General features: G+C 44.5%; 1 protein-coding gene across 4 annotated transcripts in view; it reads right to left on the reverse strand.

Moving 5' to 3' along the window:
* RALA (RAS like proto-oncogene A) overlaps nt 1–6,897 on the reverse strand; it is a 30,912-nt gene extending 24,015 nt beyond the window's left edge. For 2 of the 4 annotated variants that reach the window (XM_033064456.1, XM_033064466.1), the window contains exon 1: nt 6,682–6,737. The gene's annotated coding sequence lies outside the window, so the exon portion shown is untranslated. Of the gene's footprint in view, nt 1–6,014; nt 6,109–6,681 lie in introns of those variants that run through there. The other 2 variants (XM_033064446.1, XM_033064476.1) reach the window with 2 other exon arrangements.
* Between the last annotated feature and the right edge of the window lie 4,640 nt (nt 6,898–11,537).

Raw genomic sequence — 11,537 nt, forward strand, 5'->3', positions numbered from 1 at the left:
ACTCTTAAGATCATTAGACTTAAGACTGCTTTTACAATGCTCTTCAAAATACGCCAGTCAGAAGAAAATCACAAACTCTGCCTCTTACATACATGGTCTCAGTTCTAACTCATGCATTTTACAGAGAATATTTTTGTTAGCTTACTTCATTCCTCTATCTGCTTTGACTGCAAGAACTATAAAACTCAACCTTCGCAGGACAGCAAATACTTTCACTTAACTTTTAGAAAAGTATGTTCTTCTACTAAAGTTCAAAATGTACTAAACAAAGTTACCTAAAAAGAAACAACTTTCTCATTAAGATCACATGAAAAACATTAAAGAGGCAGAACAGTGAAGAAGTTTCTCAAAAATTAGGACCACCTAAGGTTTCAGAATTATTCCAAACTGAAACATTTCATATCTCACTCTGGTTCTTGGGCAAAGAAGACCTGAGAAATTCCTGCATTTTTGTGAGTGGCTGCACTATGTAATCTTTAAGTGTAATTGTAACTCTAAGTCCATCAGTAAACTAATAACTATATGGCCAAAATCAGTGATTGACAGGGAGACAGTTGCATGGGTGTACACATACAGGCTTTCCTAAAATATTTTGTGGATCAACTACCGGTCTCTTCAACACCATCAATCTATAAATTGTAACCTCCCATACTCTCAAGAAAAACCAGTTGGCAATGCCTGCAATGGGATTCCTTAACAAAGCACAGAGGCATTTAAGATGTGGAATAGATATAGGTCAAAAGTGAGTATTTTCCCCTAAAAGCAGAAGCACAAGGGTAAAAAGTTGAATTCATGACTTAAGATCCAACTTATTATCAAAACAAGATGTGAGAAATAGGACAGACACGTATCTTGAATTAAGACTTAGAATTTAACTCCTCTAAGTCCAAATGGCAGCAACAGCTCCTGCTTAATTGTTATTATAAAATCACTCCTGTGGCAAGTTCTTTGCAGAAAGAATGTTGCACCTAGAAAAACACTTGGTTAACTCTCCTTAATATTTCTGAAACAAATGCATCTTTATTTCTTTAGTTATTTTTTCTAAAGTAGTTCTTTATATTACACTATACACTAAAACAGAATGAGTATTGAGGCAAACCAAATTAGTAATTCAGATAAGCAGCCTTCTTGTTCTTTATCAGCAACCTTAACTTTTCATTATTTTTCTTATCACTGTCTTCATTAAATAGGGAAAAACAATCAAAGTCTGGCATTTCGCATGTCTCAAATTAGTGGGTGTCTTCCTACAGTGTAATCTGAGATGTTGGAGAATACCCAGAATTATGAATGTTACCTGTAGCTATGTTTTCTTCCTTACAATACAAACCATTTAATAACATTTTAGATGGCAAACTTGCTGTATGGAAAGCAGTTTCTGATATTTAGTCTAATTAATCTGCTCCTTAAATTTTGAGTGGCAACATTGGACTGTATAGAGAAGGAGTCCAGAGAGCAGTGTTTTCTTTCTAGGTTAAATTTCCTGGTTTATTATATACTTTACTTCCATTGAATATAAAGCCTGGAACCTCAAATTCATCAGCAGCAGACAAAAAACACAATCTGGAGCAGTAAAGAAAGATGCTTTAATAAGTCACACCCATACAGGCCTGTGCTATATTGACTTCAATATATAAATTACATCAATTTAAAATAAATTTCACATTCATTTTCAAATCGGTAACAACTTCAAAACTGTAAACTTATTTAAAAAATCAGAGAATTCAAGTTGTGATAAAGTACACTGAGCTACCAGTCATGACTCTACTGGACCAGTCACTGAAGCATTGCAATGAACTCTTAATATGGACATTACAAATTTTCACAAAATTTTACAAAAATTGCGCAGTGTGCAGCGTTATTTGTTAAAATACAAGTGTTTGGATTGGAATTGGAATGAAGTTTATTTGCATGTCACACTACATAGGTGAAATTAATTCAGGAGTTTTAAGTGTGCAAGAACTTCATGATTTAGCGGTATCATCTCAAAACAGCTCTTCCTCACAACAGTCACTTTGATTCAGTGATTGGATTCACTGATTTTGCTTACTTTGATCTCCAGCGGTGACAGTGACAGATGGTTAATGATGAGCTGCTACCAGCCTTGCTTAGAATAGGGCCTTCAGGTCCATCTACTCAAACATCTCCCATTATGTGACCACACCCGTCAAGTGTGGGTTTTGTGACTGACATTCCATGCCTGAAGATGTCTGTCATATTAACACTGTTTCCCTGTCTGCACAGTTTCTTTTATTTTGAGGTCTGAAATAAATCCCACTGGGCAAGTGGTATAAACTACTTCCATGTTAAAAGCCTTGTCAGGAGACAACACAGCTACATCAACAGGACTACACTGCTCCATCTTGAAATGGCAGACTTTCTTTCCTCTATACCTTCTGACAGGCTTGAATGAGAGTATTAGCAAAGCAAAGGACGGTACCACACATAGTTGGCTTTTAATTTTCTTCACAGATGTTTAATTTTTGCAAGACTTTCATGTTTATTGCAATCTATTTCATGTTGACAAAAACATTTCTGCCTATCTGTATGTGGGTGCTATACATAGAGCATTCTCAGAGTCTAAGAAACAAGGATCACAGTTAAAGAACAAGTCTTACAGTAATACAGAAGGCTATTAAATTAGTATTTGAGAACATAAAATGAAACGGGTACCAAGGCCTGAATGTATGGCTGATCCCTACTGCCCACCTTCTAAGCACAGGTGCAAAGCGCCTTTGTAAATAGCATTTTCCATAATTTGCAGAAATACTTGTTTGATGGTACAGAATACATTATACAGTATGCATGCCAATTTTTAATGAAACCTTGTGGGCCACTGCACCAGACATTCCCACACTCTTGCATCAAATGATGTAGCAAACGTACTGTTACAGAGAAAAATACAATGCATTATACATACATATAATGCATGAACTTTATTGGTAGGAACTCCATGTACATTACAATTACTTCAACTAATGAGCCAGTATCACAAAATAATCATCATCAATTCCACTAAGGTAACAACTGCAGAGTTACTATGCAACCAACTCTACATCTCTTGTTTGTTCTACCTTCTTTGCATTCTTGGCTCCCCTCCGTTACAAACTGATTACAGCATAGCTTACTTTGAATTCTCTGTAGTAACCGTCTATGTCATCTAACATCTTCAACGCACCTTTCTCTGTTATTACCCCTCTGTGCAAAGCCTGGACACTTTAGTGTTGTCAATTTATTGTCCCAAAGATGCTGGGAATTTTGATAGAGACAAACCAAATCCTAAACAAAATATGACTAGCAAATACTAAGTGCCACTCTGGGCAAAGGCAATGAATTCTCTCACTGGCTCATTCGAAGGTAGCATTACTTAATCTATACTACATTTCTTTCCAACTTGTTCCTACCTTTAAAATTGATGCTGCTTTTTCTACGGGAATTTCAGAATTTTCCTTCCTGCTGTAAGGAGTCTCTAAGGCTCCAGCCTATAAGCCTAAACTGAAGGTTACAGGTCACACAACCACCAAAGAGATTCAACAAGGAGCTGTAAACACTGATAAATCCCTGGGTTTTAGGTGCTGACTCTGACTCACAATAGTTAAGAAAACAGGATGAGTAGCAAAACAGGAGTTAATAATCCCCTGGTCTGCAAGGTAAATTTGCTATAAAGTGACTCTAAGTTATATATATCCACAAGGACTACAACCAATTTCCGATTCTGCAGACAATAAGCCCTAAAAATAACTTTTTATAACTATCCTGAGAGCTGATTTTAAGTACTGCAACAGACTAATAAAATGTAACAATTTCTTCCCTACTTAGCAAGTTCTAAAATGTAAAATATTTTGCAGAACATTTAGTGGATATACATAATACCATTTACTTGGTTCCTCACATAAATTCTTAAGGTAGAAGAGAGGTTTAACAGAGTTGTCATGTAATTAATTGTGTGTTTGAGGCAGGCAGGCTACAATATGTTCACACGTGTACTGTCACTAGCCTACCAAATTACCTTGTTCACATAAAATAGATTTCAATTTAGATGTAAAGTAATTTCAATAGCTTGGAGCCATTAGAAGTTAACTGGAAGCTGGCTAAAAGCACTTTCAAGGGGGTGGGGAGTTCCCTGTCTAGAAGACTTTATCAGCCATTGATTTCCAGGACCACTGTATCCTACAGCACTCATTGGGATGGCAAAGCAACCAATTCTAATCACAAAGTTAAAAAACTCTTCTCATATAATTGTCTTCTTTCGTTTTAAAATTGCAGCAAAAATAATGCTGTTGTCAGTTGACTGAAATGCAGTGCCTAAACAACTTTTTATGTAAGACATTGTATCTATAGTATCCTTTGATGTCAGAGACTGCCATATATCAGTTTCTAAGACAATAGCATTTTTTGCCTTAGGAATTATCTTCTTCCAAGTCAGATACACTTGAAATTTAACAGGAGCAAAATCACTTTTTAGATGGAACACCTTTGTTTCGGGGTAATCCCACAGAAAAAGTAGATACAGGGATGTCAGTGCATGACTTAGTAACTGAGGTTAAGAACACAACTGCTCTTAAGGAAACTGGAAGTCAGTCTGAATACAGAGGACACATGGAGCATGACAAGGTCTCAAACTACATTTACAGTCTTGTGCTCCTCCTTGGTCACCTTTATCCAGCACTGGCTTATCCTCACAGCCACATCCCTCCCTGCCCCACTTCCCCATGCCCATCCCTTCCCCTGTAGCCTACTGTATCTATGGGTTATTTATCTAAAGAGTACATGACCACAGGTGACAGATTACAAAGAATGCAGAGTTAGGACATATTCCAGTTTTCACTTTCATGGCTAAAGATTCTCTCCTTAAGGCCCCAAAAAATAAAGACAACATTATTACAACAATGTCAAAGAACACAAAACTCAAAATACTTCACTTTAGAATGTTTGTAATCTTTCCCTTCCTCAAATTCAAAAGAGCAATAAAAAGCAAAGACTGAGATAAAGGAATTTGCAATAATGAAGGAGTACATTCACTATCCAGCATCACAGCTTATTTAACCTCACAGCTGACCTCTCATGCAGTGGACTGAAGGGTTTTTTTGATATTTTTGTGCAACACTATGTCATATTTTCCTATATTTCTACCATTTAGAGGCTTCAAAAAAAAATGTTTGCCAAACTGTCATGCAAGCACAAACTAAAAGATTTAAAACTCCATCAGAGATTGACCTAACAGTTGCTATTCATTCTATTAAGAATGCTCACAGTTTCCCAGGACTTAGATGTTGAGGTACATACAAATAGATTAATAAGTCAGCTGAAAAGAAGTAGATTTTAAATTAAGAATCCAGTTACAATCCCTATTAATTATCCTGAAAATTAACAGAAGAGTAGTATCTTCTCCCAGGCCAACCCCTCTCTCAGGAGCTCCTCTCTCTTCAGTTTAATTTTCAGTGGGAAAGACAAAGAACAATGGAGAGGTGATTGAGAGATCTGAACATAAAATTGTATGCAAACTGAAATGCCAGCAGAGGCACATACCGCTTACACTTGTGGAAGTGCAATATGTAGCAGTGCAGAATGTAAGTCTCTTTCCAATTAGAACTGGAAATGCAAGCGTGAAACAAAACATCAGGGTCATTTTGAGTCTGAAAAAAAACCATTTGGGCAGTCTTTCTGCCCGGACGGTTTGGGGATGCTACAAAACAAACACACAGATCACTCTTCAGATGACTCTTGGGATACACATGGCCTACTTAACATTTTCACTTTAAAGACTCAATTAAGGGGAAAGAGCTGAAGCTACTGACTTCCATTTAAAAGAAAGCCAAACGCAAACACCAAATCGCTTACCTAACCAAACAGGTGAGCATCGAAAGGCTCTTTCATTCGGGGAACTTAACAGCATACTTTATACTTCTCCCTTGTGTCACAAGCAAACACAAGCTCTAGTTACCAGTAACTACAGAAAAGCCAGCACTTGAAAGTGGGTAGCAATTAAATGTTACAGAAACCCTGCTCTTACTCACCCTAGAACCGCAGCGCCCACAGACACACACAGGGTCTCCGGCGCCCGGCCGGGGCAGGAATCGCCGCTGGAGCCGCCGCTCGGTCCCGCCAGGTCGGTGGGTGAGCGACCCGACCCCGTTCCCCGCCAGCCCCGGGGCGCGGCCCCTTTGTTCGGGGTGTCGCCGCTGCCGCGGCCGCGCCCCGCCCTGCGCAGGTACGGGAGGCGCCCGCCGCCGCCCCGCGGTCCCGGGAGCCGCGCCCGCCCCCCGCCGCAACAGGCGGCCGGACCCCGCCGCGGCCCCGCCGCTCCCGCTCCCGGGCGGGTGGCGGCCGGAGGTCGCCAAGGTCGACGCCCGTAACCTTCAGGGAGCGGCCACCGGGCCCCCGCAGGAGGTTCGGGACGCCGCCCGCCCGTACCCACACCCCAGGGTGGGGCCGGCAGGCGCGAACCGCCGGCCGGGGACGGCGGGGCGGCAGCCGCACCCCGACACCGATCCCTGGGCGGCGCAGAGCGGCGGGCGCGGAGCCGCCGGAAGCCCCCGCCCGCACGGCAGCTTCCCCCACACCGGAGAGCTCCCCCGGCGCGGGAGGAGCCGGTTCCTTGCGTACCCCCCGGCCCCAGCCCCGGCGGCTGCAGTGGCGGTGGCTTCACCCCGGCCCGGCCCGACCCGCGCGCCCCCGTCTCACCTGCGGCGGTGGTGCCGGCGGCGCGCGCTCCGCTGCCCGCCCGAGGAGCGCGCGAGGAGGGGCGGGGCGCGCGAGGTGAGGCCCTGGCACCACCCCCGCGCGCACGGCCGGCGGCGCGCGCGGCCCGGGGCGGAGGGCGGGCCCGGCCGGGGCGGGGCGGGGCGGGGCGGAGAGCGCCGCCACAGGGCCCGCAGTGGCGTCACCGGGCGCGGCCCCGCCGCCCCCGCCCCGCGGGCGGGGCGCGCTGTCAGGCGCCGAGGCGCGCAGGCGCGGTGCCGGCCAAGGCCGAGCGGAGCGGAGAGGCGCGGCCGGGCCCGGGTCGCCGGTGCACGCGCTGGGGGCCCGGTCCCGGAAGGGGGCACCTGCTTCCGCCCGAGGCGCGCGCCGGGCCGGGCCGGGCCGGGCGGGGCGGGGCGCGGTGGGGCCGGGTAACGGGCGGGGCGGGACGGGGCGGGGCCGGCACCTTCCCGGACATGTCAATGCGGTGCGGGGCTCTGTCCCGCTTGTCCCAGGGCACCGTAACTCCGAACCTCAAACGGCATTTGCTTTCCTTTTCTGCTTCTCCTCCATTGTCTCAGCCGAAACTCTTAGGAGAGATAGAAAACATTGTAGCTCGATGTCTGTCCCTCCTTCCCCCCAGCTAATCCCCCATCTGGAGAGTAGAGGAGGCGTCTCCTGCCATGGTAAGGAGATAAATTCCCGACATCTGTCGCTAGGTTTATGAACACAATTATTTTTAGTGGAGCTTTCCTCAGGGCACAAGTGTAAGCTGAGAAAGCATTTAATATACTGAGTTTAAGGAAAATTATCACTGGCAGAAGGGAACGTGAAACAGTGAGCCTCTTAAAGAGTTTGGGTTGTTTTTTAAATAGTAATGGACCACTCTATGCATGGAGGATTTTATAGATGCCAATTACATTTTAATTACAGTCATTCAAATAATAATAATGTCTTAATTGAATCTTTTAATGTTAAATTGTGGACATAAAGGGGAGCTTTGTGCAAACACAACATGATTTAAACTCATGATGTAAGTGATGTAATGAAACCTAAGCATAATATGCTTATGTCAAAACTGACTGCTCAGTGTGCATCTTTGTTTTTCACACTGTAACCATTCACAGACAATACAAATTGTTTTGAAGTATCCCCTCCTCTGCATAATTGTTTGGCTAAAGGTAGTTTCCAAGTTTGGAAATTCCAGATTTTATCACCTCAGATGGCAAACTTTGACCTTGGTGTTCACCTCATTGCACTTTTCTTGCAAAGCAGGTGCACTTTAACATTTTCCTTGTTGTTCTCTGTTTGTTGTGCTCTTTTTTCTGAAATTTTTGACATCTTGACATTTTGACATCATTTAGCCAGTGTTTAGTACGTATTCCTCTAGAATTTAGTTTTGTTGGCCTCACATTTCATTGAGCTAATTTCTGAAAATGTCGTAGAGTTTGAGAAACTGATAGCAATCCAGATGCAATTCATTCCAGTTAAAATATCAAAATACATCCATTTACGTGAAGAGATGTTGGATTCTCTTAAATTGAGAGGGTGGGAAAAAAGGAGGAGAGGAAAGGAAAGCTAGTAACACTGAGTCAACCAAATGTCCAAACTAAAACACAAAACATTTCTGATATTTCATGACAGCGAAAAGTTTTCATGGTATCTATGATTAGACTTTTCATGAGACCAAGAAAAGGTTAGAATAGTCTGTGTGTGATCCTGTACAAATAATGGTTCAAGAGTTCTCAAGAAATCCTGACTCAACTTCTGCAGCCCTTTGAGTATCTCTGTGCTATTACTTTTTAATACTTATTCCAGTGCCCTTCTGTTGCAAGATTGGGTGAGTCATAGTTAAGTTCTCATTAATACTGATGTCTGCAGCCATTTGGTACTTCCTTATTCCTTCAGTACTACAGCTAGTCCAAAATAAGCTTTGTCCCCTAAGACATATGGTGTACTTACCTGGATGTTGGTAGGAGCTGTTTCACTCTCTGGAAATGCCCCTTTGCATAGAATGGTTTGGGTTGGAAGAGACCCCAAAGATCATCTACTTCCAAATCCTCTGTCAAGGGCAAGGATGACACCCACTGGACCACTCAGAGCCCCATCCAGTCTGGTGTTTAACACTTCCAGTGATGGGGCATCCACAACTCTGTTCCAGTGCCTCACCACCCTCAAAATAAAGAATTTCTTCCCAAGATCTAATCTAAATTAATTTTTTTTCATTTATAACCAGTTGCCCCTTGTACTATCACTCATATGCCCATATAAGACATTGGTTTTTTTACCCTTTACATACTGGAAGGGCTAAATGAGCTCTTGCCAGAACCTTCTCTTCTCCAGGCTGAACAACCTGAGCGCTCTCAGCCTATCTTTGTAGGAGAGATGCTTCAGTCCTCTGACCATTTTCATGACCTTTTCTGGACTCTCTCTAACAGGTCCACATCTTTTTTATGCTAAGGACTCCATACCTGGACAAAGCACTCTACTTGGGGCCCCATGAGGGCAGAGTAGAGGGGGACAATCACCTACCTTGATTTGCTGGCCACCCCTCTTTTGATACAGCCCAGGATACCATTTGCCTTCTGGGCTGCAAGTGTACTCTCTAAGTCCTTCTCAATAGGGTTACTCTCAACAAGTTCTTCTCCCAGTCTGGACTCACCGACCGAAGTGCAGCACTTTGCACCTGAATTTGTTGAACTTAAGGTTCTTATGGGCCCACTTCTCAAGTTGGTCCACCTGGATAGGATCTCTTCCTTCCATTGTGCCAACTGCACCACTCAGCTTCACGGGTCTGTAGACTTTCTGGGGTACACTCAAGTCCCACTGACAGTGTCACTGATAAAAGTATTAAAGAGCCCTGGTACCAAGATGGGCCCCTGAGGGACACAACTCATCACCAGCATCCACCTGGACATAAGAGCACTGACCACAACTCTGGCTGCATCCATTCAGTCAATTCACTATCCACTGAATATTCCATCCATCAAATCCGTGTCTTCAGTTTGGAGATAAGGATGTCATGTGGGACCACCTTAAGGAAGGACTTACAGAAGTCTAGGTACTTGGCATCTGTCAGTCTTTCCTTGTCAGCTGTTGCTGTCACTCCATCATGGAAGGCCACCAGATTGGTGAGGCATGATTTGCCCTTCATGAAGCCATGCTGGCTGTCTTGGATCATCTCCTTGTCTTGTATGTGCTTAACACTGTTCCACGAGTATCTGCTCCACAGTCTTCCCAGGAAAGGGAAGGTCTCTGGTATGTAGTTCCCTGGATCTCTCACGTTTACTTCCATGGCTCTTCCTTTCTCCCCTTTTTAAAAATAGGAATAGGTGTTTCTATTTTTCCAGTTACTGAGGACTTCACCTGACTGCCAGCATTTTCCAAATATGGAGTAGAGTAGCTTGGCAACATCAATCAGTTTTGTCAGGACCTTGGGATGCATCTCATCAGACCCCACAGACTTGTGGCTGTTCAGTTTAATCACGTGGTCTTGAACTTGCTCTTCACTTTACATTTTGCACCATGCTGCTTGTTAATAAATGTGGTCTTTATCCTTTTAATCTCTCTTTAGAGCTATCTTCAGACAAAAAGAGAAATTATTTTGAATTTTTTTTGTGGCCCAAACTGCATGTTGTAATGCAATAAAAAGCAGTTTATAGTATACCCTTCATTTTTTCTTGGATGTGTCCCCTGGCACCTTACCTAAACCAAGTGGAAAAAAATGAGCTCTTTAACCCAAAACTAAAAGAAGTATTTCCATGAAAATGCACTATATTATTAATTCCTATTCAATTTTTAACAAGTGACCATAGTGAGAGCATCTCTGGAGCATCTGGAATATTTTACAGCATGACTCTGGCTCCTCAGTGTAAGAGAACAACTGTTCAGAGGAGAGTAGGTATTGCAATACCTACTTCACTCCATTGACTGTATAAGAATTTAGGGTTCACAGCCCAAGGCAACAAGATGTTTGAACTGTTCTGTGGTATTTACAGTAATTTCATGATTATAGGCCACACCATTTTGACTAAAATTTTGCTCTCAAACTGGAAGTGCGGCTTACATTCAGGAGCGGCTAATATATGAACAAATTTTGGAAATTTCCCAACCAGGAAGTCCGAGCCAGCAGCAGCCCCGAGCCAAGGCGAAGCCCGCCCGGCCCCGGGCAGCAGCGGGGCAGCGGCGGCACAGCGGCAGTGCTGCCCGACACCGGGGGGCGTAGTGGCGGCACCGGCCGGGCACGCCCCTCTCCCTCTTCCCGGTGCCACTGGCCGGGCACGCCCCTCTCCTGCTTCCCGGTGCCACTGGCTGGGCAAGCCCCTCTCCCTCCTCCCGGCGGCAGCAGCCTGGGACGCTCCTCTCCCTCTTCCCAGCGACAATGGCCGGGCAAGCCCCTCTCCCTCCTCCCAGTGGCAGCAGCCAGGGACACCCCTCTCCCTCTTCCCGGCAGCAGCAGCCGGGCACGCTGCTTCCCTGCCTCCCAGTGGCAGTGGCGAGCGGGGCTGGGACCGCTCCCTGGCGGCCGCCCCGAGCAGGGCTGAGCCAGTAAACCCCGTGATCTCGCGATTCTGTTACTATCTGGCAACTTTGTGAAAGTTGCACGTGAATCCTCACTGTGAACGAAAGTGCGGCTTACAATCCAGTGTGACTTATTTATGAAAGAAAAACGAAATGTTGCTGACACCCCGGAAGTGCGGCTTATAATCAGTGCGGCTTGTAATCGTGAAATTACTGCAAATGCTACATTTAAATGCCATACAGGCAGTGTAGTAGACATTAGCAATATGGCTATAAAGGGTATAGGTAATGATTGTCCTTTGTTATTCGCATATGTGCCAGTACACCCCTGGACATAA

Source organism: Catharus ustulatus, chromosome 1 (genome assembly GCF_009819885.2).
Source record: "Catharus ustulatus isolate bCatUst1 chromosome 1, bCatUst1.pri.v2, whole genome shotgun sequence".
NCBI lineage: Eukaryota > Metazoa > Chordata > Aves > Passeriformes > Turdidae > Catharus > Catharus ustulatus.